This window comes from Hemitrygon akajei, chromosome 10, assembly GCF_048418815.1.
Source record: "Hemitrygon akajei chromosome 10, sHemAka1.3, whole genome shotgun sequence".
NCBI classification, from domain to species: Eukaryota; Metazoa; Chordata; class Chondrichthyes; order Myliobatiformes; family Dasyatidae; genus Hemitrygon; species Hemitrygon akajei.
Window position 1 is genome coordinate 156,669,734 of NC_133133.1, and position 27,602 is coordinate 156,697,335.

A 27,602-nucleotide genomic window follows, 5' to 3' on the forward strand; every position below is an offset into this window, starting at 1 on the left:
TTTTCTAAGCTCCATGTACCTATCCAGGAGTCTCTTAAAAGACCCTATCGTATCTGCCTCCTCCACTGTTGCCGGCATCCCATTCCACACACTCACAATTCTCTCTGTAAAAACTTACCCCTGACATCCTCACTGTACCTACTTCCAAGCACCTTAAAACTATGCCCTCTCGTGCTAGCCATTTCAGCCGTGGGAAAAAACCTCCGACTATCAATGTCGGAGACAATCAATGTCTCTCATCATCTTATACATCTCTATCAGGTCACCTCTCATCCGCCGTCGCTCCAAGGAGAAAAGACCCGAGTTCATTCAACCTTTTCTCATAAGGCGTGTTCCCCAATCCAGTGACATCCTTGTAAATCTCCTCTGCACCCTGTCTATAGTTTCCACATCCTTCCTGTATTGAGGTGACCAGGACTGAGCATAATACTCCAAGTGGGGTCTGACCATTACCTCTCAGCTCTTGAACTCAATCCCACAGTTGATGAAGGCCCATGCACTGTATGCCTTCTTAACCATACAGTCGACCTGCGCAGCACCTCTGAGTGTCCTATGGACATGGACCCCAAGATTTCTCTGATCCTCTACACTGCCAAGAGTCTTACCATTATTACTATATTCTGCTATCATATTTGACCTATCAAAATGAACCACCTCACCCTTATCTGGGTTGAACTCCATCTGACACTTTTCAGCCCAGTTCTGCATCCTATTGATGTCCTGTTGTAACCTCTGACAGCCCTCCACACTATCCACAACACCCCCAACCTTTGTGTCATAAGCAAATTTACTAACCCAGCCCTCCACTTCCTCATCCAGGTCATTTATAAAAATTATGAAGAGAAGGGGTCCCAGAACAGATCCCTGAACACCACCACTGTTCACTAACCTCCAAGCAGAAATTGACTCGTCAACAACCACTCTTTGCCTTCTGTGGGCAAGCCAGTTCTGGATCCACAAAGCAATGTCCCATTGGATCCCATGCCTCCTTACTTTCTCAATAAGCCTTGCATGGAGTACCTTATCAAATGCCTTGTTAAAATCCATATACACTACATCTACTGCTCTACCTTCATCAATGTGTTTGGTCACATCCTCAAAAAATTCAATCAGGCTCGTAAGGCATGATCTGCCTTTGACAAAGCCATGCTGACTATTCCTAATCATATTATGCCTCTCTAAATGTTCATAAATCCTGCCTCTCAGGATGTTCTCCATCAGCTTACCAACCATTGAAGTAAGACTCACTGGTTTATAATTTCCTGGGCTATCCCTACTCCCTTTCTTGAGTAAGGGAACAACATTTGCAATCCTCCAATCTTCTGGAACCTCCCCCGTCCCTATAGATGATGCGAGAGGCTCAGCCCTCGCCTCCCATAGTAGCCTGGGGTATATCTCATCCGGTCCCGGCAACTTATCCAACTTGATGCTTTCCAAAAGCTCCAGCACATCCTCTTTCTTAATATCTATATGCTCAAGCTTTTCAACCTGCTGTCAGTCATCCCTGCAATCGCCAAGGTCTTTTTCTGTAATGAATACTGAATCAAAGTATTCATTAAGTACCTCTGCTATCTCCTCCGGTCCCATACAGGTTGAGTCAGTGGTGAGGAAGGCAAATGCCATGTTAACATTCATTTCAAGAGGTCTAGAATACAAGAGCAATGATGTGATGCTGAAGCTTTATAAGGAAACTGGTGTGGCCTCACCTTGAGTATTGTGAACAGTTTTGGGCCCCTCATCTTAGAAAAGATGTGCTGACATTTGAGAGAGTCCAGAGGAAGTTCACAAGGATGATTCCAGGAATGAAAGGGTAATCATCATGAAAGTTTGATGGCTCTGGGACTGTACTCACTGGAATACAGAAGGATGAGGGGGTTCTCATTGAAACCTTTTGAATGTTGGAAGTCCTAGACAGAGTAGATGTGGAAAGGATGTTTCTCATGGTGGGAGAGTCTAGGAGAAGAGGGCACAGCCTCAGGGTAGAGGGACGCCCTTTTAAAACAGAGATCCGGAGAAATTTCTTTAGCTAAAGGGTGGTGAATTTGTGGAATTTGTTGCCACATGTATCTGTGGAGGCCAGGTCGTTGGGCATATTTGAGGCAGAGATAGGTCCTTGATTGGACATGGCATCAAAGATTACGGGGAGAAGGCCGGGAACTGGGGTTGAGGAGGAGATAGAAAAAAAGGATCAGTCATGATTGAACGATGGAGCAGACTCGATGGGCCAGGTGGCCTAATTCTGCTCCTGTGCCTATGGTCTATATGTTGCTAAAACTTTATAAGGCATTAGTCAGATCATACTTAGAGTATTGTGAGGAGTGTTGGGTCCCTTATCAAAGAGAAGATGTAATGACTTTGGAGAGAGTCCAGGGAAACATCTCAGAATGATTCTGGGAATGAAAGTGTCAATGTATGAGGAGTGTTTGATGGCTCCGTGCCCATTATCCCTGGAGTCAGGAGAAATGAGGGGGGAATCTCATTGAAACCTATCGAATATTAAAAGGCCTAGACAGAATGGATGTAGAGAGTATGATTCCTATAGTGGATGAGTCTTAGACCAGAGGGCACAGCTTCAGAATAGATGGATGTCCATTTTGAGCAGATGAGAAATTTCTTTAACTAGAGGGTGTTGAATCCAGAGAATTCATTGTCACAGATGGCTGTGGAGGCCAAGTCGTTAGGTATATTTAAAGCAGAGATTGATTGGTTCTTGATTAGTCAGTGTGTCAAAGGTTACAGGGAGAAGACAGAAGAATGGGGTTGAGAAGAATAATAAATCATCCATGATGGAATGGCAGAGCAGACTCAATGGGCCGAGTTGCCTAATTTTGCTCCTATGACTTATGACAAATGCAAAACAGGAATCAGCACTATAGTTGAAGTCATTGCATCTTTTGCAACTGCCTGAACAGCCAGTTGAAACTCAAGTTTAATATTTCATTTGAAGTCTCAAGCTCCTCTACAATGTAGTGCATTCTCATATCAGTTCCAGTGCCTCATGTCATCAACCAGTGTTGATCGGTTTCTTCATATCTTCTATCAATGCTCTGCATCATTGGATGTCTGTCAATAAGTACATAAAGGTAAGAATTGTTATCCTTTATACACCATTTTATGGTCTCTATTTTTGATTTCTCAGAATTCTATTCATTGCAAATTTCAACATCAGCCACTGGTGCCAATCCCAATCCAACTACTAACCAGCTCTCCCCTCATCACTTCTTCATGGTCCTAAACTCTCAACCTTTCGTAAACTGCTGAAAAGCTTGTGTGTTTAACATTGCTTTTGGCCACTTTCCTAATTATCCTACTTCTGCATGAATCTGAATCTTAACTCTGAAACACCCTGAAGTGCATTACAATGTTAGCAGTTTATTAAAACCCTTTTAGTGTACCAGACAAGTTCCTCCCATGTGCTCCCATTGCTCTCTGACCTTGACTTCCCCAATGCCAAATATTAATGTTCCTTGTTTTGCACTTGGACAGTACTACTTGCTACCTGCTATCGTATTTTAATCTATTCAAATTCTGCCACTTTCTGACTTCCCAACCCTTGCAAGAGCATTAAATTTCAAAGAGCCATGATTAATCAATGGATATTCAGCAGGAGTTAAAATAATGTTTAATGAATTGCACACGTGACCTGGAGTACAACTACAAAATGAAGTTGCTTTTTCAACCTACACCTACTAGTAAATATAAGGAGCCTGAATTAATTTCAATTATCATAACTGATATATCTATATAGCAATATCTTTTAAAAGTTAACAAAATTATGTATTCTTGTACTGCTGTTTCTAGTAAATGTAAGAGCATAATAAATAGAACCTGGGAAAGGCCATTTGGCCTCACCATTCCTGCTCTACTATTGAAAAAAGCTTGTGGTTAATGTGGTACTTTAATATCTAATTCATTTTACAGTGTTTCAGTATGTTTCATAATTCTGACCTTCAGAGAGGATGGGTCCAGTGTACGAAAACCCTCCTCATGCTACAAACCTACATCCAAGGAATGAATCCGGTGAACCTTTACAATCTTCCTCAATAACAAATGTACTTTTCCATTGGTTAAAATACCAGAACTGTATACTGTGTTAGGCATAGTCTGGTCAGGATCCTTTATAATTTCCAAAATACAATTTTGCAGTGGAAGCCAACGTATTGTTTGCCTTCTAATTAACAGTATACTGGTTATCAGTTGTTCATGTACAAGGTCATCCTGGTCTTCCTGCAATGTGAGATGACAATACCTCTCCATTTCTTACCATGCCCTGCTCTCCAGACAGGCTGAATGTCCATCTATAATTCACGTCAGCTTGACAAGGTATACTAATAGACTTGAAGAAGCAGATTACCTTGCTCGTTGCTTCAGGCAATCTCACTGATCATCATGAGGCCACAGTGATCACCAGGTTAAAAAAAATATGAAGCTTCACCACTCTAAGTTGTTGCTGCCTCATGCAGACACTGTCTCAGAGCATTACTTGTAGTATTTGGAGATAGCATCAACAGCACAGACCACCTTTTCATTGCCAACCATGATGTTACTCCCATTTGATCCATACTCTCCTGTGCCTTTTCTATCCATTCGTTTCCAAATGCTTTTTTCGCATTGTAGTTGTATCTGCCCCCAATACCTCGTTTGACAGCTCATTCCAGATATTCACCATCCTTTTTGTGAGAAACCTATACCTCATATATTTCTTCCCTCCTAAAACTGTGTCCTCTAATTTGAGACTCAGAAGCACTTGGAAAAAGATTCTGACTATTTATCCTATGCATGCCTCTCACAATTTTGTAAATCTCTGTAATGTCATTCCTTACTGAATTGAATTGACATTATTACTTACATCCTTCATATACACGAGGAGTAAAAATCCTAGCATTATGTCTCCATCTAAATGTGCAATGTGCAATTTATACCAATTTATAATAAATAGTGTGTACAATAGGATAGTCAGTATAACATAGAAATACAGTTGTGTCAGCATGAGTTAAGCAGTGTGATGGCCTGGTGGAAGAAGCTATCCCGGAGCCTGTTGGTCCTGGCTTTTATGTTGAGGTACCATTTCCCAGACGGTAGTAGCTGGAGCAGTTTGTGGTTGGGATGACTCAGGTCCCCAATGGTTCTTCGGGCCCTTTTTACACACCTCACTTTGGAAGTGTCCTGAAGTTTACATCTACAGCTGTGCTGGGCTGTCCGCACCACTCTGCAGAGTCCTGAGACCGAGGGAAGTACAGTTCCCATACCAGGCAGTGGCACAGACAGTCAGGTTGCTCTCAATTGTGCCCCTGTGGAAAATTCCTAGGATTTGGGGGCTCACACCAAAGTTCTTCAACCGTCTGAGGTGAAAGAGCCACTGTTGTGCCTTTTCCACCACACAGCCAGTATGTACAGACCACGTGAGAGCCTTGGTGATGTTCATGCTGAGGAACTTAAAAGCTTTTCACCCTCTCAACCCCAGATCTATTGATATCAATAGGGGTTAGCCTGTCTCCATTCCTCCTGTAGTCCACAACCAGCTCCCTGCATTCCCCTACATTCCAGTGAGAATAAATGTTGTCTATTCAACCTCCTTTTCACTACAGTCCTCCATCCCAGGCAACATCCTGGTGAGCCTCTTCTTCTCTCTCTGTCTCTCTTCCCTCCCTCCAATAGTTATGTGGCATGGCAACTAGAAATCTGACTTGACTAGTGTTTTGTATAGCTATCAAAGCTTTACCCAGCTCATTCCCCTGTAACTTGAGGGAAGTTAAGATATGGTAAAGATCAAGTGCATATCACAAGGAAAAATTTCAGTTCTGTGACAATTTGGTTCCTTCAGTTCCACTACTGTAGCCTGTTTCTTTTATAGTGGTCCGAGCACATCAATATCAACTGTAAAGCCCAAGTATATCATCCCACATTGCATAAAGAACATTTTGACAGTGACTTGAGTTATTTTTCAACGCTGTCAAGAGCTCCTAAGCCCAGTGAATGTCAGTCTTCATCACATTTGAAATGTTATCTTGACTGCACAGGCAGCTGGTAACCCCAACAATATTTTATCAATAACCACTTGTCATATTTGTGGGACTGACTTCACTCCTATATGGCAAATATGTATGGGCACTTTTTACCTAATGTATGTTAACTGTCGGCAAGTACTAAATTGTTGGATGTAGATTCAGTTGGGAATAGGTATGAGATAAGTCCATGTGAAAATGTTGCTGTCTGCCAGCTCCACATATATACTCTGTGAAAGGAACAATATGTGTTGCTCTCTGTTGACAGCCTTGTTAACAGTGACCAGCTAATCACTGCATAGTTGTACCATATTTTCTGATTCTGGGACCACGGTAAGTAGACCTTAACCTTCAGTCCCTGTTGCTCCAGCTTTAGCAGCTCCTCCTCCATCATCTGTGTCTTAAAAGATTTAGGCACAAATCGAGGCTTACAATTGATAGTTATTACATAGTGGTTCATGGAAATGTTGGCTTGTGCCCGTCCAACAAAGCCAAAATGAATCATGAAAATATTTGAATGATATGTTCAACAAAAACAAACAGCGAATTCTGGAAATACTCAACAGATCAGGTAGCATCAGTGGGAAGAGAAATAGTCAATATTCTGGTGGGAGACCCTACAACAAAAGCAATGTAAACAAAAATAGAAAAGGATGCTTTTTGCAAAGCAGAAAGGTAGATGTGGGTGTCTGGTCATTGAGTGAAAGGGAGCAGTTACAGAGTGAGAAGCTAGACAGAGAACTATGGTCTTTTTTGTTCTGATATAGGTAGGGCACGTGGTCTGAAATACATTATTAACTTTGTCTTCCTCCGGGTGCAACCTGGTCTGCTGAGTATTTCCAGTATTCTTTGTTTTGTTAGATTTTGAGTAACTGCATTAAAAAAAAAATTCACTAGATACGATAGTTTATTTGGCTCAATTTGTTCTGTATTCAATCTAGTTATTCTCAAGCCAGTCCAATTGAAGTATTCCTAACCAATATTTACTTTTTAGAGTTATGTACAATTCCTTGAAATCTTTGGTAACTTTATCTGTTAATCTTTGTACAGAACTGTACACATTATTTCTCCCAGAGTCATTAATATTGCCTCTGATTTGCATAATGTAGGACTTCAATCTGGAATGTCATCACTTTCACCCTTCCACCCCCCCAACAGATAAGTCATAGAAGCTAGAGTACTACATTACAGAAGTAGGCCATTTGGGTCATCCAGTCCATGCCAAACTATTAATCTACCTAGATGGTGCTTGACTCACTGAGATGAATGTTAAAAAATGATATCCCATACTATGTGCTTGATAAATTTGGACTGAAATATGTATATATTTGTCTCATATTTTATGAATGTTTTATATGTAAGGTTTTATCGTTTGTTCTGAGTAAGACATAGGCAGTTTCATACACCTTTAGAACTAATCAAAATTAACTCAGTATGATAATTATATTTTTAGAAAAAATTCGAATGGAAACTTCACCATAGGTAAATAATATTATGTTTTTCCTCAGTTTGAGATTTAATCCGGCCTACAATATTAGTCCATGCTAAGTCAGGAAAATTTAAACTGTTAGTATTGTATAAAGAACAAAAAACTCAGATTTACTTTAAAATTGTAACGTAAAGGCAAAGCCAAACACAATGGAAGATGGTAAAAGAGAAAATTATATAAACTGGAAAGGTGAAGTTCTGCTGCTGTCGAGATGGGTTTGAAGTAAGTGTGAGGAGACTTAGGGAGAGATTGTAAGTAAATAGTTAATTAGGAGGCCTTACCACATTTGTCCAAGTTTGGTTCCAGTTTTGGACTGGGACTGCTCTGAGAGTTCCTGCAAAAGTGAACTTCATGGGTGTATTAGAAGCCTGCCTGCTTCTGAAGGTTCAAACCGGAAATGATGCTGGCTATTCCAGCATGAACGAAAAGCATTCTTGTGGTGGGTACCATAATATTTGTCTGGAATTCTTCATACAGCATGCTTTGGAAACAATGAAGACCTGTGAACTTTGTGCAGTATATTTATTGCTATGTCTTTATTTTTCTTAGAAATTGGGTTGTATCATGTCCAAATCTCTTGCCTTTACTTGTGTGACCTGAGGAAACTACACAAGTATTAATGATTGAAAGCAACAATGGGATAAGATCGAAAATTTGTGGTTGATAAGGTAGTTCAGATACCTTTGCAGATTTTCCAGATTTCTTTTTATTTCATTGACTGATGGAATGGAAATCAGATAAATTCCATGGCTCTGTCAAATTCTGTATTTTCATTATCTAATTCAAAAGTCATGGAAGAAGGAAGATATTGTGTGAATGAATTAGAAGGAGAAAATTGTACATCTCTGAAGGATGTAGACTGACGACTGTTGAATTGAATGAAGAGTAAATGACTGAACTGATCGAACTGTGGACCGGAGGAGCCTGTTGATAAAAAGAAAGTAGTACGAGTCAGAACTGAGCTTCTCAGTTTATTGAATTGAATTAACGTTATTGCTTACATCCTTCATAGACATGAGGAATTACGTCTCCATCTAAATATGCAATGTGCAATTTATAGCAATTTATAACAAATAGTATATACAACAGGACAGTCAATATAACATAGAAATGCAGTTGTGTCAGCACGAATTAAGCAGTCTGATGGTCTGGTGGAAGAAACTGTCCCGGAGCCTGTTGGTCCTGGCTTTTATGCTGCAGTACATTATTGCAAATGAGCAAAAAGTATGAGCTAATAGCTTAAAAAAGGTTTCATTTAAGAACTAATCTTTTGGTGAGAAATTTTATACTATTAACTTTATGTTGCCAATCAAACAAATATAAATCACTTACTGACTAGTTGAAGACCAGGTTTCCTGAGGAAGCATCTCAAGGAAGGGTCATGAAGGGCCTTTACTGAAAGGGTCATGACACACTGAATAGTAGCCCATATTTTGAAAATGTTTAGTTAATATTCTTTATCGATTGAGGCTGTACTATTAACATTGAAGAGTGATTGCCTTACCTGGAGAAAGAGTAAAAGTAAACATATTTCAGATATTAAGGGAAAATTAACTTGGAGCACAAGTGTAAGAACAGAATCAGAATCAAGTTTAATATCGCCGGCATATGTCGTGAAATTCATTAACTTTACCACAGCAGTACAATTAAATAGATGATAAATAAATATAGAGGAAAAAAAAATTATAGTAAAAATGTATGTCTATCAAGTAGTTAAGTTAAAATAAGTAATGCACAAAAAACAGAAATAAAAAAAGTATTGAAGTAATGATCATGCCTTCAATGTGCATTTAGAAATCAAATGGCAGAAGGGAAAAAGCTGTTTCTGAATTGCTGAGTGTGTGCCTTCAGGTTTCTATACCAATGGTAACAATGCGAAGAGGGCATGTTCTGGGTGGTGGGGGTCCTTAATGATGGATACCATCTTCCTAAGGCACTGTTCCTTGGAGATGTCTTGGATATTTTGGAAGCTGGTACCCATGATGGAGCTGACTAATTTTACAAGTTTCTGCAGCTTACTTCATTCTCTTGCAGTAGCACCCCCTTTCCTCCCACCCCCACCATAGCAGGCAGTGATGCAATCAGTCAGAGTGATCTCCATAGCGCATTTGTAAAAGTTTTTGAGCGTTAAAGTCAGAAAAAAAATCCCCTCAAACTCCACATGAAATATAGCCGCTGTCTTGCCTTCTTTGTAGCTGTGCCAGTACATTGCATCCAGGTTAGGTACTCAGAGATATTGACTGTGAGGAACTTAAAATTGCTCATTCTCTCCACTTCTGATCCCTCTATGAGGATTGATTTGTGTTCCCTCATCTTATCCTTACTGAAGTCCACAATCAGCTCTTTTGTCTTTCTGACTTTTAGTGTAAGTTTGTTGCTGAGATCCTTAGTGGTATCACAAACAAGAGAAAATCTGCAGATGCTGGAAATCCAACGCAACACACACAAAATACTGGAGGAACTCAGCAGGCCACACAGCATCTATGGAAAAGAGTAAACAATCAATATTTTGGGCCAAGAGCCTTCATCAGAACATTTGATAGCTGTCTCGATGAAGGGTATCAGCGCAAAATGTCGACTGTTTACTGCCTAGCCTGCTGAGTTTCTCCAGCATTTTATGTGTTAAGTATTCTTAGCAGTACTATTTATAAAGAATGTAAAGTCTTTGGGATGTACAAATAAAATTCACTGGAATGGTTTTATTCATTGAGGGTTGATAGTTTTGTGGAGAGGCTGGAAAATCTGATTTTGTTCTTCTGAATAGGGTAAGCTAAACAGAGGTTTGATAGAGATGCTTAAGTTTACAGATGTTTCAAGTAAAGGAAAAAAAAACTCCTTCCAGTGCTGAATGGTTGATTATCAAAGCACACAAAAGGACTAAAGATGTGATGAGGAGAATCTGTTTTACACATTAAGCATTAGATTTTGGAAAGCATTGCTTGAAAGATGATGGATATAGGTTTATTGATATGCTTTAAAATACAATCAGAAAAATATTTGAAGGAGAAAAAGATTACACAGATGGAATGGTGAGGTTAACTGAGGTATTTGAAGGAGAAAAAGATTACACAGATGGAATGGTGAGGTTAACTGAGCTGTTCTGACTTTAATAGATGTGGGTAAGTTCCAGTTCCTCTTCATTATTCCCAGTTCTACCTAAGTTGGTAGAAGTGAGTGATAACTATCAAAACATCCTCAGAATGTTCGTCTGTGCACCATTTCTGGATTATTTTCTGGCTTGTTTGTTTCACGGTAGAAAATTTAAGATGGAAATGGCTATAACAAAAAGATGGATCCATTCTATGTTTCGTAGGAGTCTAGAAAGCAAAAAAAGATCCATCAAAATTGCAAGAACAGAATGCGATGGAAGTTTTTTAGGGAGTCCATGGAAATTGGAGAGAAAGTCAAAGTTTTCCTTCTAGAGAGCAGAAAGCAATTGCAAAACAGTCTGGAGGAAAATCCTTAGACATTATTAGAAATGTTTAGGCAAGCTACCAAAACAGAACAACTGCAGAGAGGAGAGTGAACAGTTGACACATATTTTCATTAAAGCTTCTTTGTTAGCTCTGCCAGTGGATTTAGTGAGGCCGAGAGCTGGGACAGAGTTGGCTTGGGATATATCAGACTGATCAAGATGCCAAGCACAATAGGCAGAATTTTTATGACAGATTGTAGAATGGCAAGCATAATTGAACCAAGATGCTGTACCAGATATGAATAAAATGGAACAGGAAGATAGAAAATCTTACATGCAAGTAAGAATAATGCCAATTATTTCACTGTCGCAGGCAGAAGATCCAAAGAATAAAGGCAGAATTGGATCACTGAAGAGTCAAGTTATTCAAAAAAACAATCCCAGTTGGCAGTCACGCTGAACCATAAGATCAAACTTTTATTTTGGAAGAAACAGATAATGGGACAATGATCCAAACAATCCAAAATGGAGATATTATTTTACCTGGAAAGAATTTATATTAAACATGATAAATGAACTGATTTAATTTTTCAGTGATGGTTTTTGTGAGATGAAAAAAATTAATAACATGGGGAATTGAACTTTTTAAGAGAAGTGAATGTGACGCTACTTTCTGAGCTGGCTCTGAGTGCTTTGAATTCATACATAAGAAAGGAAATAATAGCACTAGATATGAAACTTGTAGTCCCTTCCTATTGTCTTGAGTCAGATTGAAAATTGGGAAGCTGCATCTTACTTGTTTGCAGTGAGTTCAAATAATTGTTGAGCTGAAAAATTCTGACAGCAGTATCCGGACCATTTACACTGGCAACAATTTTTCTATAACAGCTGTCCTCCCAGTTATGTTGGCTCTTCAGCTCCTTCACACTGTAACCCAACAAATGAACCATTTATTGGATAGAGAAAACTGGCTAAAATTCAATAGTAATAAATAATTTTAGACAATACAGCTGAAGATTGAAGAATAAGCATAGGCAACTGCAGGTGCTATAGATGAGGATAGTCAAAATACTTAAGAAACAATTTGAGAAATATTGCGCATTTCATCAGAATGGACAGTGAAGATGCAATTTAACAAGCTACAGATGCACAAACTGATACATTAGGTGTGGTAGGAGACCTGACACTGGGTGCAGATTGGTATACTCTGGCTGAATTAAATAATTACATGTTAACCATCTCAATTTGCTATTCATTGCTGGGATCCCAAATGGCACATTATTTTACACAATTTCAATCTGGTTTATAATGAGTGTAATCCCACAGTGCATAAGTGTCTGTACTTTCCCTCTAAATATTGACAAATTACAATAAAAGTGTGGGGGAAGATAGAATTTCTAGATCTGTGAAAAATCCACTTAAAGTCTTGAAAGGCAAGTTAAATATTAGGTGTTTTAGCAGTTTATGCTGGTTTACTTTGCCAATGTTTGTGTGATACCAGTAGCTTCCATTGCTTTGTACTGAAACATAGTGTGTTGCATTTCTGGATTGATTTAAAGTATAAATTTACTTTAACCCAGCTGTATTATAACAGCTAAACATAGGAATCTGCTTCATGAATTGATTTTAAAAGGATAATATTGCAAAATCACTGAATGGAGAAATGGCAAATTAGTAGTTCAAAGCCTTTTTTTTTACAATGCACTATCCATTTAAAAATTACCATGCATTTTAATAATTAGATCTTGAAACAAAGTAGAGATTTGCTCATAGAACAGTCCTCCCAGTGGTAAGCGAAACATACATATATTCATCAGTTTAATGAACTGTGGCAATTTTTTTTCATGATATGGAAAATTCTAGTGCAAAACTTTTAGTTGGATGCTATTTATCTGGTGCTTTCCTGTTTGATTTTCCTGCCGTGAGTGCTTTCCCTCCTGTGCCAAATTACTGAACCAGGAGAAAAGTCCATATATGAACATGGACTTTTACATACTATTCATGACCTGATCATTTCTGAAAGAGAAATTCATCGCTGGTCCTTTGTTCACTTTTGTATAACACATACTGGATTACAGGACAGTTGGCAGAGACTGTCTCTTTCTCTGTGTCTGTCTCTCACACACAGAGACTACTTGTGATCAGGAGAGTCTTTCTCTCCATATTATTCTATTTTGTTCTGGCTCTTAAATTCACATTTCCTGGAGTCAAATGACTAAAATCTTAAGTCTTCACTAGGGACTCAATTTGGTTAAATTTATATAAAAGAAGAACGCTAAAGGTTAAATAAAACACCACTGGAAACACTCTCCAGGTCATGTAGCATCTGTTAAACTAGAAATAAATACTAATATTTACTACATAATATATGAACTGGAGGATAGTAAAGATACAACAAATTTTAAGAGAGGAAGGTAAGACAGAAAAAGACGAAAGTAAGAGTTCATAAGATTCTGGGAGCCAGGAGAGAATAAGCAAGTGACAAGAAATGATCGTTCTGGGCAAAAGTAGTTACATATTGTGAAAAAAAATTGCAAATTGGAGGAACAGTATCATACCAACAGGTACTATCTGAAACAAGAAATAAAGGAATGGGGTGTGGATGTGATTTTAAATTCGGTATTAAATGCATTTAAACATAAGAAGAATAAAGCAGGGATATATTATTTGGACATAGCCATGCTTTTTCTGTAATTCAATGGCTAATTTTTCATTGATGCAGATTTATTTGAGCTGTTGATTCACTGAATACTTGCAGGTTTCCACTGTCTTCAGGAAAGTTTTCTTGTGTCTTCATTGGTGTAGGCAGATGAAAATATATTGTTTAAATCCTCTGCCATCTCATGATTTCCCAATTCTTTCTCCATCAGCCAGTGAACAGTGCAAAATTTTGTTTGTATTTTCCATTTGACATATCTGTAATCCCTTTGTGATATGTTTTTATGTTTCTTGCTTAATGACTCATGTTTTCTGCTTTCCTATACAAAATCTTTTTCCTCCCTTGCTGAAATGTGAAATTATAGAAGAAAAATGAATGTCAACACTAAGTGAGAGAGGTTAGAAGGTGTATTTTAAACACATTGTAGGATTTGGATGATACCTTTTCATGATAAAGGAAATGTACTTTTCAGGTAAGTAGTCTTACAAAACAAATACTTCAACATGGAAGTGCTTGCTCAACTTTGCTGGTTGTGTTTATCCCCTGTTATCCTACTTTCCTTCCATATCCCAGAGATGTGTTAGTTGGTCGGTTAAATAATTTTTAAATTTGTTAGTTTCAATAAATTGCCCCTATTGTAGTTGGTGGGTTGGAGAATCAGCATGGAGAGAGTATGAGTTAGAGCAGGGGTTTTCCAACCTTTCTTATACCATGGACCCAAGGTTGGGAATCCCTGAGTTAGAGGGAAACAAATGAGGAAATTGGACTGTTAATATAGTACTGATAGCTAACAGAGTAAATGGGCTGCATGAAAATAAAGAGAATGTGATAAACTTGAGAATAGAGGTCAAAACTTTCTGCAAATCATATTTTATAATTATGATCCTCAAAATGTAAAGCTTTTGAGTCACTTTTATAGCATTATGAACATTTCCAGCAGCACCAAATCAAATTCCTGTCAATTGTATCATTAAATTCCACTAAAATTTATGCACCAATCTTTTCCCAATGGTAGTTAGCGTGCAAGATCACATCAAGAACACAAATAACCTGTAGTACTTTGATTTAAAATGTATAAAATTAAGTTGCTTTGAAAATCCATATATGCAAGTCCTGGCAATGTCTGCTTTTTTGTTGGCAATAGGGTATATTCTTTATTCTAGTTGTATGTAGGTCTCATCCTTTCCTCACATATTTGTACAGTGTAATAGTGGTTACCTTTGCCCCAAACTGGACGAATGCATTGATTCTGCCTTCAGCTCTCCTCTTGCTCTGGTTTATGCAAGGTCTCTGTCTATCCGTATCTGTTCTTCCCTCAACTGCACTGTGAAGTATGCTGCACAATGTAAACAATAGCCACTAACAGGTAAATGAAAATTAAAAAAAAAATACAGGTTTGGAAATCTGAAGCAAAAACTGAAAATGCTGGAGACAGCAGATTGGAAAGAATCTGTTGAAAGAGAGAGGATTAGATACATTGCCAGGAATAGGGGAATGGCCTACTAAACAAAAATGTCAGGTTAAACTAGTATTTTTCTGATTGTCAGTCATGACACAGGGCCTCAGTTAGTTATTTATAATCTATACTGACAACATGGATGAAAGAACCAAGTGTTCTGTAGACAGATTTGCTGATAATGCAAAGATAGTTCAAAGTAAATTTATTATCAAACCATGTACAGTATATATTTCGAAACTACCTTGAGATTAATTTTCTTGCAGGCATTTACAGGAAAAAATAAATGCAATAGAATTTTAAAGCTGCTCACCCTTTCCACTGCTGACACCTGAATGAAGATTGATGTGTGTTCTACCGACTTCTTCCTAAAGACTACAATCGATATCTTGGTCTTGCTGACCAAGTTGTCAGTTGGGGCATAATGTGGAAAGATTTAAGGTTGTCTACTTTGAAGTGAAGCATTTAATAAAATGTTAAATTATTGCAGTATGAGAGTATTTGTGATTCTAGAATGTGTCAAATACAAGGTTACATTTAGGTGCATTGTGTCATGAGGAAGGTAAGACCAGAGGACAATGAGATATAGGAGAAGAATTAGGCCATGTGGCCCTTTGAGTCTGCTCTTCCATTTCATCATAGCTGATCCAATTTCTTCTTAGCCACAATGTCCTACCTTCCCCCCACAGTGATGAGTTTCCTCTGCAGGTCGGAGATACTCCTTTAAAAGGAGAGCTTTGTGGCTGTTCAAGTTTATTCCAATGGTCCAATCAGTGGCAGGAGCAGGTCACAGCAAATTAAATAAAAGTACAGAAGGGACAAGTGGGAAGGCCATTGTTGGGTGGGCCATTGTTGGGAGTAGGCCAGTGATGAGAGTAAGAGTGTCAGGGTTTGGCTCAAAGAAGGCTTCAGCTCGAAAGAGCCATTGGCTCTGCGTGAGCTTTTGTGAAGGGTCCCTTCTCTCTCTCTCTCTCTCTCTCTCTCTCTCTCTCTCTCTCTCTCTCTCTCTCTCTCTCTCTCCCTCCCTCCCCCCCCCCCTCCCTCCCCTCCCCCAGTGTAGGAAATGGCTGTTGTGTGTTCATGCTGGCTGCTGGAGTCCTGGGAGACCCAGAGAACTACATTTGCATGAAGTGCATCTGACTGTAGATCCTTGAAGACTGTGTTAGGGATCTAGAGCAGCAGCTGGATGACATTCAGCTTGTATGGGAGAGTGAGGAGATAATTGATCAAAGTTACAGGGAAGTAAACATTATGAAGTTGCAGAAGGCTAGTAGTTGGGTGTCTGACAGGAGAAAATGAAATGTGAATAGGCAGTTAGTGCTTCCCTCTGGCCGCTCCCCTCAAAAATAGGTACACCAATTTAGTTGACCTTCCAGGGGAATGCCACAGAGACTGGGTTACTGGGACAGAGCTTTGATCTGTGGTGGAGAAGGGAAAGAGGGAGAAGAGGGGAGTGGTAGTGACAAAGGACTCAATAGTCAGGGTAACAGACAGGTAATTATGCGAACGTGAATGGGACACCTGGATGATATGTTGCCCTCCAGGTGCCAGGGTCAAGGATGTCTCAGACCGCATCCACAGCATTTTGGCGAGGGAGGGAAAGCAGCCAGATGCCTTGGTACATATTGGTACTGAAGACACAGGAAGAAAGAGCAAAGCGGTCCTGAAAAGAGAATTTAGAGAGCTAAGTGGAAAGCTGAGAAGCAGGACTTCCAGGTAGTAATTTCTGGATTGCTGCCTGTGCCACATGCTAGTGAGGGCAGAAACAGGATAATGCGGCAAATTAATGTGTGGCTGAGAAGCTTCTGCATGAGGCAGGGCTTCAGGTTCTTGGATCATTGGGATCTCTTCTGGGGGGCGGTATAACCTGTTTAAAGGGACAGGTTGCACCTGAGAACCATTATTCTCATTGGGGAGAGTTTAAACTAATTTGGCAGGGGGGTGGAAACCAAAGTGAAGGGCCTCAGGAGAGGACGAATGGTAAAATAAATCTAAGATAGCGTGCAGTCAGACTGATGGGAAGGGCAGGCAGATCACACTGGACAACAAAGACTTTGCTCCCTGAATACCTTTAGGTGTATCTTATGAATATTGGGCTACTGATCATGAAAATCACCATGAAATTTCCCTATCATGCACCATTTTTTTGAAATCACTGATGTTTATTATTTCAATTCATAATTCAACTCAATTAAAATGTTGCCTACAATGTAAGCTGGAGAGTTTCCTATCTTGTCCAGGCATACTTGGGCATGCTTAGGCAGCGCGGCTGCTGCATGGCAGGACAGGCTTTAGTAATAATTATTGGGTTCAGGGCTGTAAAGATGGAATTTGCTATCACCAGGCACAAAAATTTCTATGAAGGATTTTGATATTTGAGACAGATGCTTTCCAGAATAACTGATGCCAAGATTAAGGAAAACATTTTTGTTGGTCCACAAATCAAAACAGGTAATCAATGACAGTCAATTTGAAGAATTTCTAGTGGGACGGGAGAAAATCACATGGAAGGCATTCAAGGAAGTTGTTGGAATTTTTCTCAGCATCTACAAAGCACCAAACTACATGCAGCTGGTTGAAAGCATACTTCAAGCATATAATACCATGAAATGCAACATGTCACTAAAGACTCATTTTCTGCATTCCCACTTAGACTTCTTCTGTGCAAATCTTGGTGCTGTCAGTGATGAGCATGGTAAAAGGTTTCACCAGGACATTGCGGTCATGGAAAAAAGATACCAGGGCAACTGGAATCCATCAGTGCTGCCGAATGATTGTTGGATACTTAAGCGAGAAGCCTCAGACACTGAGTACAAATGAAAATCATTAACAAAATATTTTTCACCTAGTTGAATTATTGCAAAGCATCAGCACCATTATGCAATTAAACACATTATATGCAATAAAAGTTAATTTGTTGTTTCTCCAAATTGCTACATGATACAAGTAGTCTGAAATTATATTTGTGTTCATCCTCAAGCAACTTATCAAAAAAAAAATTCTGAGGAAGCAACACTTATGAAAAAATTTGTTGTCCAGTGTGATAGGACATAATTGCAGCCAGCAGGATGAGCATCAGTGTATTAGGGATGCAAATTCAAAAAGGGTAGCAAATGCAGGACTCAATGTGTTATATCTCAATGCATCAGAAATAAGGTGGATGATCGTGTTGCACTTTGACAGGTGGGTTGGATATGATGCTGTGGCCATCACTGAATCATGGCTGAAGGATGGTTGAGGTTGGGAGCTGAATGTCCAAGCTTACACATTGTATCAGAGGGATAGACAAGTTGGCAAAGGGGGTGGCATGCCTCTGCTGGCAAAGAATGGCATCAAATCAGTAGAAAGATGTGACATAAGATCGGAAAATGTTGAATCCTTCTGGGTTGAGTTAAGAAACTGCAAGGGTAAAAGGACCCTGATGGCAGTTATACACAAGCCTCCAAATAGTAGCTGGGAGCTAGACCGTAGATCACAACGGCAAATATAAAAGGCGTATCAAAAAGGCATTGTTATGATAACCATGGGAGATTTCAACATGTAGGTCAATTGGGAAAATCGGGTTGGAATTGGATCCCAAGAGTGTGAGTCTGTTGAATACCTACAAGCTGGCTTTATAGAGCAGTTTGCTGTTGAGCATACTAGACGATCAGCTATACTGGATTGGGTGTTATGTAATGAACTGGAGGTGATTAGGGAGCTTAAAGGAAAATAACCCTTAGGAGACAGTGATCACAATATGATTGAGTTTAACTTGAAATTTGATAGGGAGAAAGTAAAGTCTGACAAAGCAGTATTTCAGTGGAGTAAAGGAAATTACAGTGGTATGAAAGAGGAATTGGCCAAAGTAAATTGGAAGGAGGTGCTGGAGATGATGACAATGGAATAGCAAAGGTGTGAGTTTCTAGGAAAAATGTGGAAAGTGCAAGATAGATGTATTTTAAAAACCAGGAGATACTTAAGTGGCAAAATGGTACAACCATGGTTGACAAGGGAAGTCAAAGCTAATGTAAAAGCAAAAGAGGGGGCATACAACAAAACAAAAATTAGTGGGAAGACAGAGGACTGGGAAGCTTTTAAAACCCTACAGAGAGCAACTAAAAGTATCAATAGGAGGGAAAAGATGAAATATGAAAGCAAACTAGCAAACAATATCAAAGTGGACAGTAAAAGCTTTTTCAAGTATGTAAAAAGTAAAAGAGAGATGAGAGTGGATATAGGACTGCTAGAAAATGAGGCCGGAGAAATAATAACAATTTGAAATACAATGTTGGAAAATGCATGGTCATGTACTTTGTTAGTAGAAATAAATGTGTGGACTATTTTCTAAATGGGGAGAAAATCCAGGAATCTGAGATGCAGAGGGACTTGGGAGTCCTTGTGCAGAACACCCTGAAGGTTAACTTGTAAGTTGTGTTGGTGGTGAGGAAGGCAAATGCCATGTTAGCATTCATTTCAAGAGATCTAGTATACAAGAGTAAGGATGTGATGCTGAGGTTTTATAAGGCTCTGGTGAGGCCCCACCTTGAGTATTGTGAACAGTTTTGGGCCCCTCATCTTAGAAAAGATGTGCTGGCATTGGAGAGGGTCCAGAGGGGGGTTCACAAGGATGAGTCCAGGAATAAAAGGGTTATCAAACGAGGAACGTTTGATGGCTCAGGGTCTGTATTCACTGGAATTCAGAATGATGAGGGGGCATCTCATTGAAATATTTTGGAAGTTGAAAGTCCTAGACAGCGTAGATGTAGAAAGGGTGTTTCCTATGGTGGGGAGTCTAGGACAAGAGGGCACAGCCTCAGGATAGAGGGGCGTCCTTTCAATACAGAGATACAAATAAATTTCTTTACTCAAAGGGTGGTGAATTTGTGAAGTTGCTGCCACATGCAGCTGTGGAGGCCAGGTTGTTGGGTGAATTTAAGGCAGAGGTTGATAGGTTCTTGATTGGACATGGCATCCAGGGTTACGGGGAGAAGGCTGAGAACTGGGGTTGAGGAGAAGAGAATAAACAAAAGGATCAGCCATGATTGAATGGCGGAGCAGACTTGATGAGTCAGATGACCTAATTCTGCTCCTATGTCTTATGGTCTTATAAGGGGGCCAAAGAGATGGCAGATAAACTAAATGAGTATTTTCACTGTGGAAGACACTAGCAGTGTACCCCATGTTGAAGGGTGTGAGGGAAGAGAAGTGAATGCAGTTGCTATTACAAGGGACAAGATGCACAAAAAGCTGAAAGATCTAAGGGTACATATGTCACCGGGCCAGATGAACTGCACCCTAGGGTTCTGAAAGAGGTAGTGGTAGAGATTTGACTTTGGCATGGTGCCAGAGGTCTGGAGAATTTCAAATGTCACTCCACTCTTTAAGAAAGAAGGAAGGCAGCAGAAAGGAAATTATAGACCAGTTAGCCTGATCTCAGTGGTTGGGAAGATGTTGGAGTCAATTGTTAAGGATGAAGTTCTGAAGTACTTTGTGACACAGGATAAGATAGGACAAAGTCAGCATGGTTTCCTTAAAGGAAAATCTTACTTGACCAAACTGTCGGAATTCTTTGAGAAGATTACACGTAAGATAGATAAAGGGGATGCAGTGGGTGTTGTATATGTGGACTTACAGAAGGCCTTTGACAAAGTGCCACATGTAAGGCTGCTTACCAAGTTAAGAGCCCATGGTATTACAGGAAAGTTACTGCCATGCTTAGAACATTGACTGATTGGTAGGAGGCAGCGAATGGGAATAAAAGAATCCTTTTCTGGTTGGCTGCCAGTGTCTAGTAGTGTTCCTCAGGGGTCGGTGTTGGGACCGCTTCTTTTTATGCTTATGATTTAGATGATGGAATAGATGGCTTTGTTGCCAAGTATGCAGATGATACGAAGATTGGTGGAGGGGCAGGTAGGTTTGAGGAAATAGGTAGGCTGCAGAATGACTTAGATTAAGGGTATGGGCAAAAAATTGGCAAATCAAATACGATGTTGGAAAATGCATGGTCATGCACTTTGGTAGCAGAAATAAATATGTAGACTATTTTCTATATGGGGAGAAAATCCAAAAATCTGAGGTGCAAAAGGACTTGGGAGTCCTTCAGCAGAACACCTTAAAGGTTAACTTGCAGGTTGTCGGTGGTGAGGAAGGCAAATGCAATGTTAGCATTCATTTCAAGAGATCTAGAATACAAGAGCAGGAATGTGATACTGAGGCTTTATAAGGGATTGGTGAGGCCTTATCTTCAGTACTTTGAACAGTTTTGGGCTCCTCACTTAAGAAAAGATGTGCCGGCATTGGAGAGGTTCCAGAGAAAGTTCACAAGGATGATTCCAGGAATGAAAGGGTTATCATACAAGGAACATTTGATGGTTCTGGGTCTATATTCGCTGGAATTTAGAAGGATGAGGGGGGGATCTCATCGAAACCTTTTGAATATTGAAAGGTTTAGACAGAGTAGATGTGGAAAGGATGTTTCCTATGGCGAGGGAGTCTAAGACAAGAGTGCACAGCCTCAGGATAGAGGGGTGTCCATTTAAAACTTAGATGCGGAGAAATTTCTTTAGCCAGATGTTGGTCAATTTATGGAATTTATTACCTCAGGCAGCTGTGGAAGCCAGGTCATTGGGTCTAGTTAAGATAGAGCTTGATAGATTTTTGATTGGACATGACGTCAAAGGTTACAGGAGAAGGTTGGTGAGTGGGGCTGAAGAGGGGGATAAGGATCAGCCATCATTAAATGGCAGAGCAGACTCGATGGGCAAATGGCCTAATTCTGCTCCTATGTCTTATGGTCTAATCCCTTCATGCCCTGACCAATCAAGAATCTAAAGAGATCTTGGGTGTATAAGTGGGGAATGTTTGATGCACTTTTACTGTTTGCTGGTGAAATTATACCTGGAATAGTGTGTAGCTTTGTTCTCCATATAGTTAAGGAAGTACATTCTTGCATTGAGACGGGATAGAATAACTTCAATAAGTAGATTTTTAGAATGAGATTGTTAACATGGAAAGATTTTCTTTGGTCGTGCCTAGGGGCTGGCTCAAGGAGGTGTTGGGTTTACATCTCATTTTCTTTATGTTTGTATTCCCATCCTGATAAAGTATTAAATGCACTCTCTCAGTTGCTCCAATCCACGATATACCTTTTCTGACAATGCCATTTTCCATGCTGTTCCTAGCTGAGGATCCCTCACTACTTAAGTCAGTAAGGCTTACAGACCATCTTGTGAACTTCTGCTCTTGGCTTACTCCCGTGTCCCAACAATCATAATCAGATTTCCCTTGTTTCCTGCGATCCTATCAGCTTCACCTTCAGTGCATTATCTCCTTCAATTTCAGCATGGTATCACCACTGTTCAGCATTTCAATGTGATGTTTCTTGTGACACCTCTGTTCGTCTAACCAATACCTTTTCATATGGTACTTTCACCTGCAAACCTGAGGACTTAACAGTTATATTTTTGTGCACTTACCTCTCATTCAGGGTCTTAAATGCTCTTTACAGGTGAAACTAATTAGTAGTTTTATTTCTTTCAAAGTACACCTATTGTGTGATATTTCATCATGTGATCATCTTCACAACTGCAAAGGTTGTATATAAATTGGACCATCACTTTGCATTATATTTTCATTTAATTTGCAGGTATGACCCAGAACTTTAGTTTTACTTTTCGGCACCTTTCACATTTTAATTTCTCCCTCCCTGGCCTCATACCATTTTCCAAGGAAGATCAATAGAAGCTTAAGTAAGTAACTGAGCTTTTTTTTGAGTAGCAGATAGGTTCTCATTAGATATACTGTATCTAAACCTACAGCACTTTATTGAAGCACGTGCAGACCGTTGTTTGCAAATACAACTCCAAGGATTATTGTGGTCTTAGTGCTTTCTCTTCATTTTTAATCACAGTGTACACATTGTAATAGCCCTCATGAGCAAAGCATCTTGGAGCAGTTCTCATGATAATGAACTGCAAATGGAGCAGAAAGCAGATAATGAGGATGAGGGTTAAGAAAGAAGTGCTGTGGATCATTCATCTCATTAAGCTGTTGTTCAGTTAGATCCAGGCGGATCTGTGTTGAAGCTCCATTACCCAGCTTCTGCTCCTTGCCTGATGCTCTTGCCCCATAGAAAAACCATAAAGTGACAAGGTGGAATGTTGGGTGAACGAGTTAGAGGGGGTAGAAGAAAAACCACATGTTGAAAATGTGCAATTTACTGCTTGTGGAAGGAGTAAGTGGAAAGTCTTGGTTAGATTGATCCATCATGTCTTTCCTACCTGTTACCATTTTAATATCACACTGGAAATTCCTGACTCCCACATTTTAGCATTTCTCCTGTGTTTTGGAATGCACAGATTCCAATAAAAAATGAATGCTCCCATCCAGTTCAGATGGGAGTATTCTAATCCCCTGTTTGCCTTTTATACTTAAAATAAATATAACCAGAGGTCTGATCAGCAGCCTGGCAAACAATTGAACTGTGAGTTCATCAATGCTCAGTGGAATGTTGGGACCATTAACAGCATGGCTTCACTTTAGCAGCATAATGATACATTTGGCACTGCTGAGTGAATGTTATCCTTCTTGCTGAAAGACTATACCCTTTTGATCGGTGGGAAAAGCTGCAGGACATCTACCTGTACTATTTTAATCAACACCCACGATGTAAATATTTCCACTGTTAGCATACCAAGGCTCATTTATTGCAGTTAACTGCAGCTTGTATGCCGCATCACTAGATGGTACTCCCACAAATGTTCATCAAAAATACGGAGAGGCCATTATGACCTGTTGCCCTATTATGTTTTTCGTTATTTTCTACAAATAGGTTAAGTCTCAATTATTAGGGTTTCTTTGTTGAAAGTTGTTTATGTATAAAATAAATTAAATTATCAAACATGTATATATTTCACATCTTTGTGATTTTTTCAGTGAATGCTTTTTAAAAATGCGTTTACTAGCAAAATTGCCTTTTTTTAAATCTCTTGTGACATAATTTCCTATGTAGACAAGCTCCATTCTGTGTCTGTAAATTACTCCATAGAGCCATGGGGAAGCATTATGATATATAATGGTTGAGAAGAACACCCTAAACCCTCATAAATCTCTATCACTTTGGAAATGTAAAGATGAGGCTTTGCAATTTTGGAACCAGTTCTAGAAGTTATCACCTTTAGGGTGACATTTGGCATCCAGTTCCTCCCAATGCTGTGTTCTCCAATTGTTTTTTTTCTCTCATCCCTTAAGGTAAACCTTGCCTCACTACATAGTCCTTTTGATCCCTAAACCCTCAAAATTTATATGGAAATTGATTTCATTGTACAGAAATGGTATGATAATCTGCCATCCAATTATTTGGAAATCCCGATGGTATGGCATCAGGCATACTAGAGTGCCAATTCCTGCACTTCTATCACTTTCTGAGGTCTTGTATTTCCAAGCTTAAAACTCTATTTCCAGATAGCATTGTACAAGGAATACAGTAACTATAGTAAGAGTTCAGTAATTGTGCATTAACAACAGTTGGAGTACATTAAAAAGTGATCAAACCTTTCAAGCTATTTGAGGCTTGTGTACACAACAGTATTACTTTAAGGCTGTGCTGTACTATGTCTGTGAGCCCCTATAAATGGAGACTTATTAGTTTGACCATTGAAAGGAAATGTAACCATTAAAAAGAAAAAAAGTTACTTCTGTACAGTTATCCTCAGAAGCACACACTTCTCATTATTTCAATAAACAGGAAAGGATTTACAGCTTTACTCATTTGATGCATTTAATTTGATGGTGTGAAGTAATAATTCTGGACCAAGCTTGAATCACTTAAGGATGCTTGACAGCTGCGGCAGATCTTGAATGTTATCACCTCCTACAAAGCAAAACCAAGTGACATAGGTGACAACAAGGCTTTGCTTCCAGATGAGCTCAATGCTTTTTATGCTCATGGAGGCACTTTCACAAACACTCACAACCCCAGAAAACCCTGTGATGAGAGCATTCTTCAGGGGGTGAACCCATGGCAAGTATCCAGCCCAGATGGGGTACCTTGCCAAGTCCTAAAGATCTGTGCTGATCAACTGGCTGAAATGTTCACCAATATCTTTAACCTCCTGCTTTGGCAGTCTGAGGTAGTCATCTGCTTCAAGCAGGCTTGAATTAAACTGGTGCCTAAGAAAAATGTGGTAGCCTACTTCTGGGACTCCTGTCCAGTAGCACTTACATACACAGTGATTAAGTGCTTTGAGAGGTTGGTGTTGAAACATATCAACTCCTGCCTGAGAAGTGACTTGGATTCATTCCAATTTGCCCATCATCACAACAGGTCAACGACAAATGCCGTTTCATTGGTTCGCCACTCAACCTTGGAACATCTGGACAGCAGAGATTCATACATCAGGATGTTCGTCATTGACCACTGTTCAGCAGTCAATACTATCATCCCCTCAAAACTAATCAATAAGCTTCAAGACCTTGGCCTCAATATTTACATGTGCAATTGGACGCTTGATTTCCACACTTGCAAACCCCAGACAGTTCGGATTGGCAACATATCTCCTCCACAGGTGCACCACAAGATTGCTTAGCCTCTTGCTCTACTCATTTCATACCTACTACTGTGAGGCTAAGCACAGCTCCAGTGTCATATTTAATTGGCTGAATCAAGGGTGGTGATGTTAAACAGTATATTGTAGCGAGATTGAAAATCTCGCTAAGTGGTGCCAAAATCTCTCACTTATTGTCAGCAAGAGTAAGGAGATGATTACTGACTTTCAGGAGGAGCCAGTCCTCATCAGGCATCAGAGGTGGAGAGGGTCAGCAACTTTAAACTCCTCAGTGTTATCATTTCAGAGGATCTGTCTTGCAGCTAGCACGTAAGTGGCATTATGAAGAATGCACGGCAGCGCATCTACTCTCTTAGGAAGTTTGTGAAGATTCAGCATATCATCTAAAACTTTGACAAACTTCTCTAAATGTGTGGTGACTTAATGCATCACCAATAAAGCCCTCCCCTCCACTGAGCACCTCTACACGGAGTGCTGTTGTAGGAAAGCAGTATCCATCATTGAGAACTCTGACCATACAGGCCATGCTCTCTTTTCACTGCTGTTATCAGGAAGAAGGTACAGGAGCCTCAGGATCCACACCACCTGGTTCAGGAACAGTTATTACCCCTCTACCCGGCTCTTGAAGCGTAAGGGATTACTTCACTCGCCCATCACTGAACTGTTCCCAAAGAACTGGACTCACTTTCAAGAACTCTTCACCTCATGTTCTTGATGTTTATGGCTCATTTACTTAACTATTGTTATTATTATTTCCTTTTCTTTTTGTACTTGCATAGTTTGTTATTTTTCTTTGCACATTGGTTGTTGTCTGTCCTAGAAACATAGAAAACCTACAGCACAATACAGGCCCTTTGGCCCACAAAGCTGTGCTGAACATGTCCTTACCTTAGAAATTCCCTAGGGTTACCCATAGCCCTCCATTTTTCTAAGCTCCATGTATCCATCCAGGACTGTCTTAAAAGACCCTATTGTTTCCGTTTCCACCACTGTCACTGGTAGCCCATTCCATGCACTCACCACTCTCTGCATAAAAAATCTTAACCTTGACATCTCCTCTGTACCTACTTCCAAGCCACTTAAAACTGTGTCCTCTCATGTTAGCCATTTCAGCTCTGGGGAAAAAGCCTCTGACTAGCCACACGATCAATGCCTCTCATCATCTTGTACACCTTTGTCAGGTCACCGCTTATCCTCCATCGCTCCAAGGAGAAAAGGCTGAGTTCACTCAACCTATTCTCATAAGGCCTGCTCCCCAATCCAGGCAACATCCTTGTACATCTCCTTTACACCCTTTCTATGGTCCTGTTGTCTTTCATTGATTCTGTTGTGCTTCTTGTACTTGTTGTGATTGCCCACAACAAAATGAATCTTGGGGTTGTATTTGGCAATATGTATGTACTTCAATAATAAATTTACTTTGAAATTTGAACTTTGAACTTATAAATTGCCTATATTATCACATATTGCATTATACTGCTACCACAACATTAACAAATTTCAGTACGCATAACAGTAATACTAAACCTTATTCTGTTTCTGATTCTGATGAGGTGCATCTTCCTCATCCCACCTGACTAGAACAAAATAATATCCTACAAAAGTCAATTTGCATTTAACACATTCTTACCTGTCCTTTGTTTTTTTATTATTACTTCCTTGAACTTGAAATACTTTGATCACCATGTTAGATGTTGGGGGAAAGCAAAGCATGTCCTTTACCTCATTATAAACAGTTCCATTGGGGGTGAGTTGGTTATGTTTAATCTTGTCAGTCAACTGCACTTATTTAAGTTTAATTTTCCATTGTCACTCTTTGTCATAGTTTATTACTTTGACTCAAAGTAGGATGGCAGTGAAGTAGAGCTCCTGAAGTACGGTCACACAAATTTAAAAACCTTAAAAATATTAGTTAGAATTTAGCAAGAAATAATAGATCAATAGGTTCAATAGGTACAGAGAAATGTATATAACATCCATCCTGGAATTCTTTTTCTATGCAGATATCCAGCAAAACAGAAGAGTGATCCA

General features: G+C 39.5%; 1 protein-coding gene across 5 annotated transcripts in view; it reads left to right on the forward strand.

Annotated features, from left to right (window-relative positions):
* The window catches only part of foxp2 (forkhead box P2), a 739,530-nt gene that overhangs the window by 16,653 nt on the left and 695,275 nt on the right, over window positions 1-27,602 (forward strand). For 4 of the 5 annotated variants that reach the window (XM_073059492.1, XM_073059478.1, XM_073059475.1 and 1 more), the window contains exon 2: window positions 2,987-3,083. The exons of the other annotated variant lie outside the window; for it this stretch is intronic. The gene's annotated coding sequence lies outside the window, so the exon portion shown is untranslated. The remainder of the gene's footprint in view (window positions 1-2,986; window positions 3,084-27,602) is intronic. 5 annotated transcript variants of the gene reach the window in all.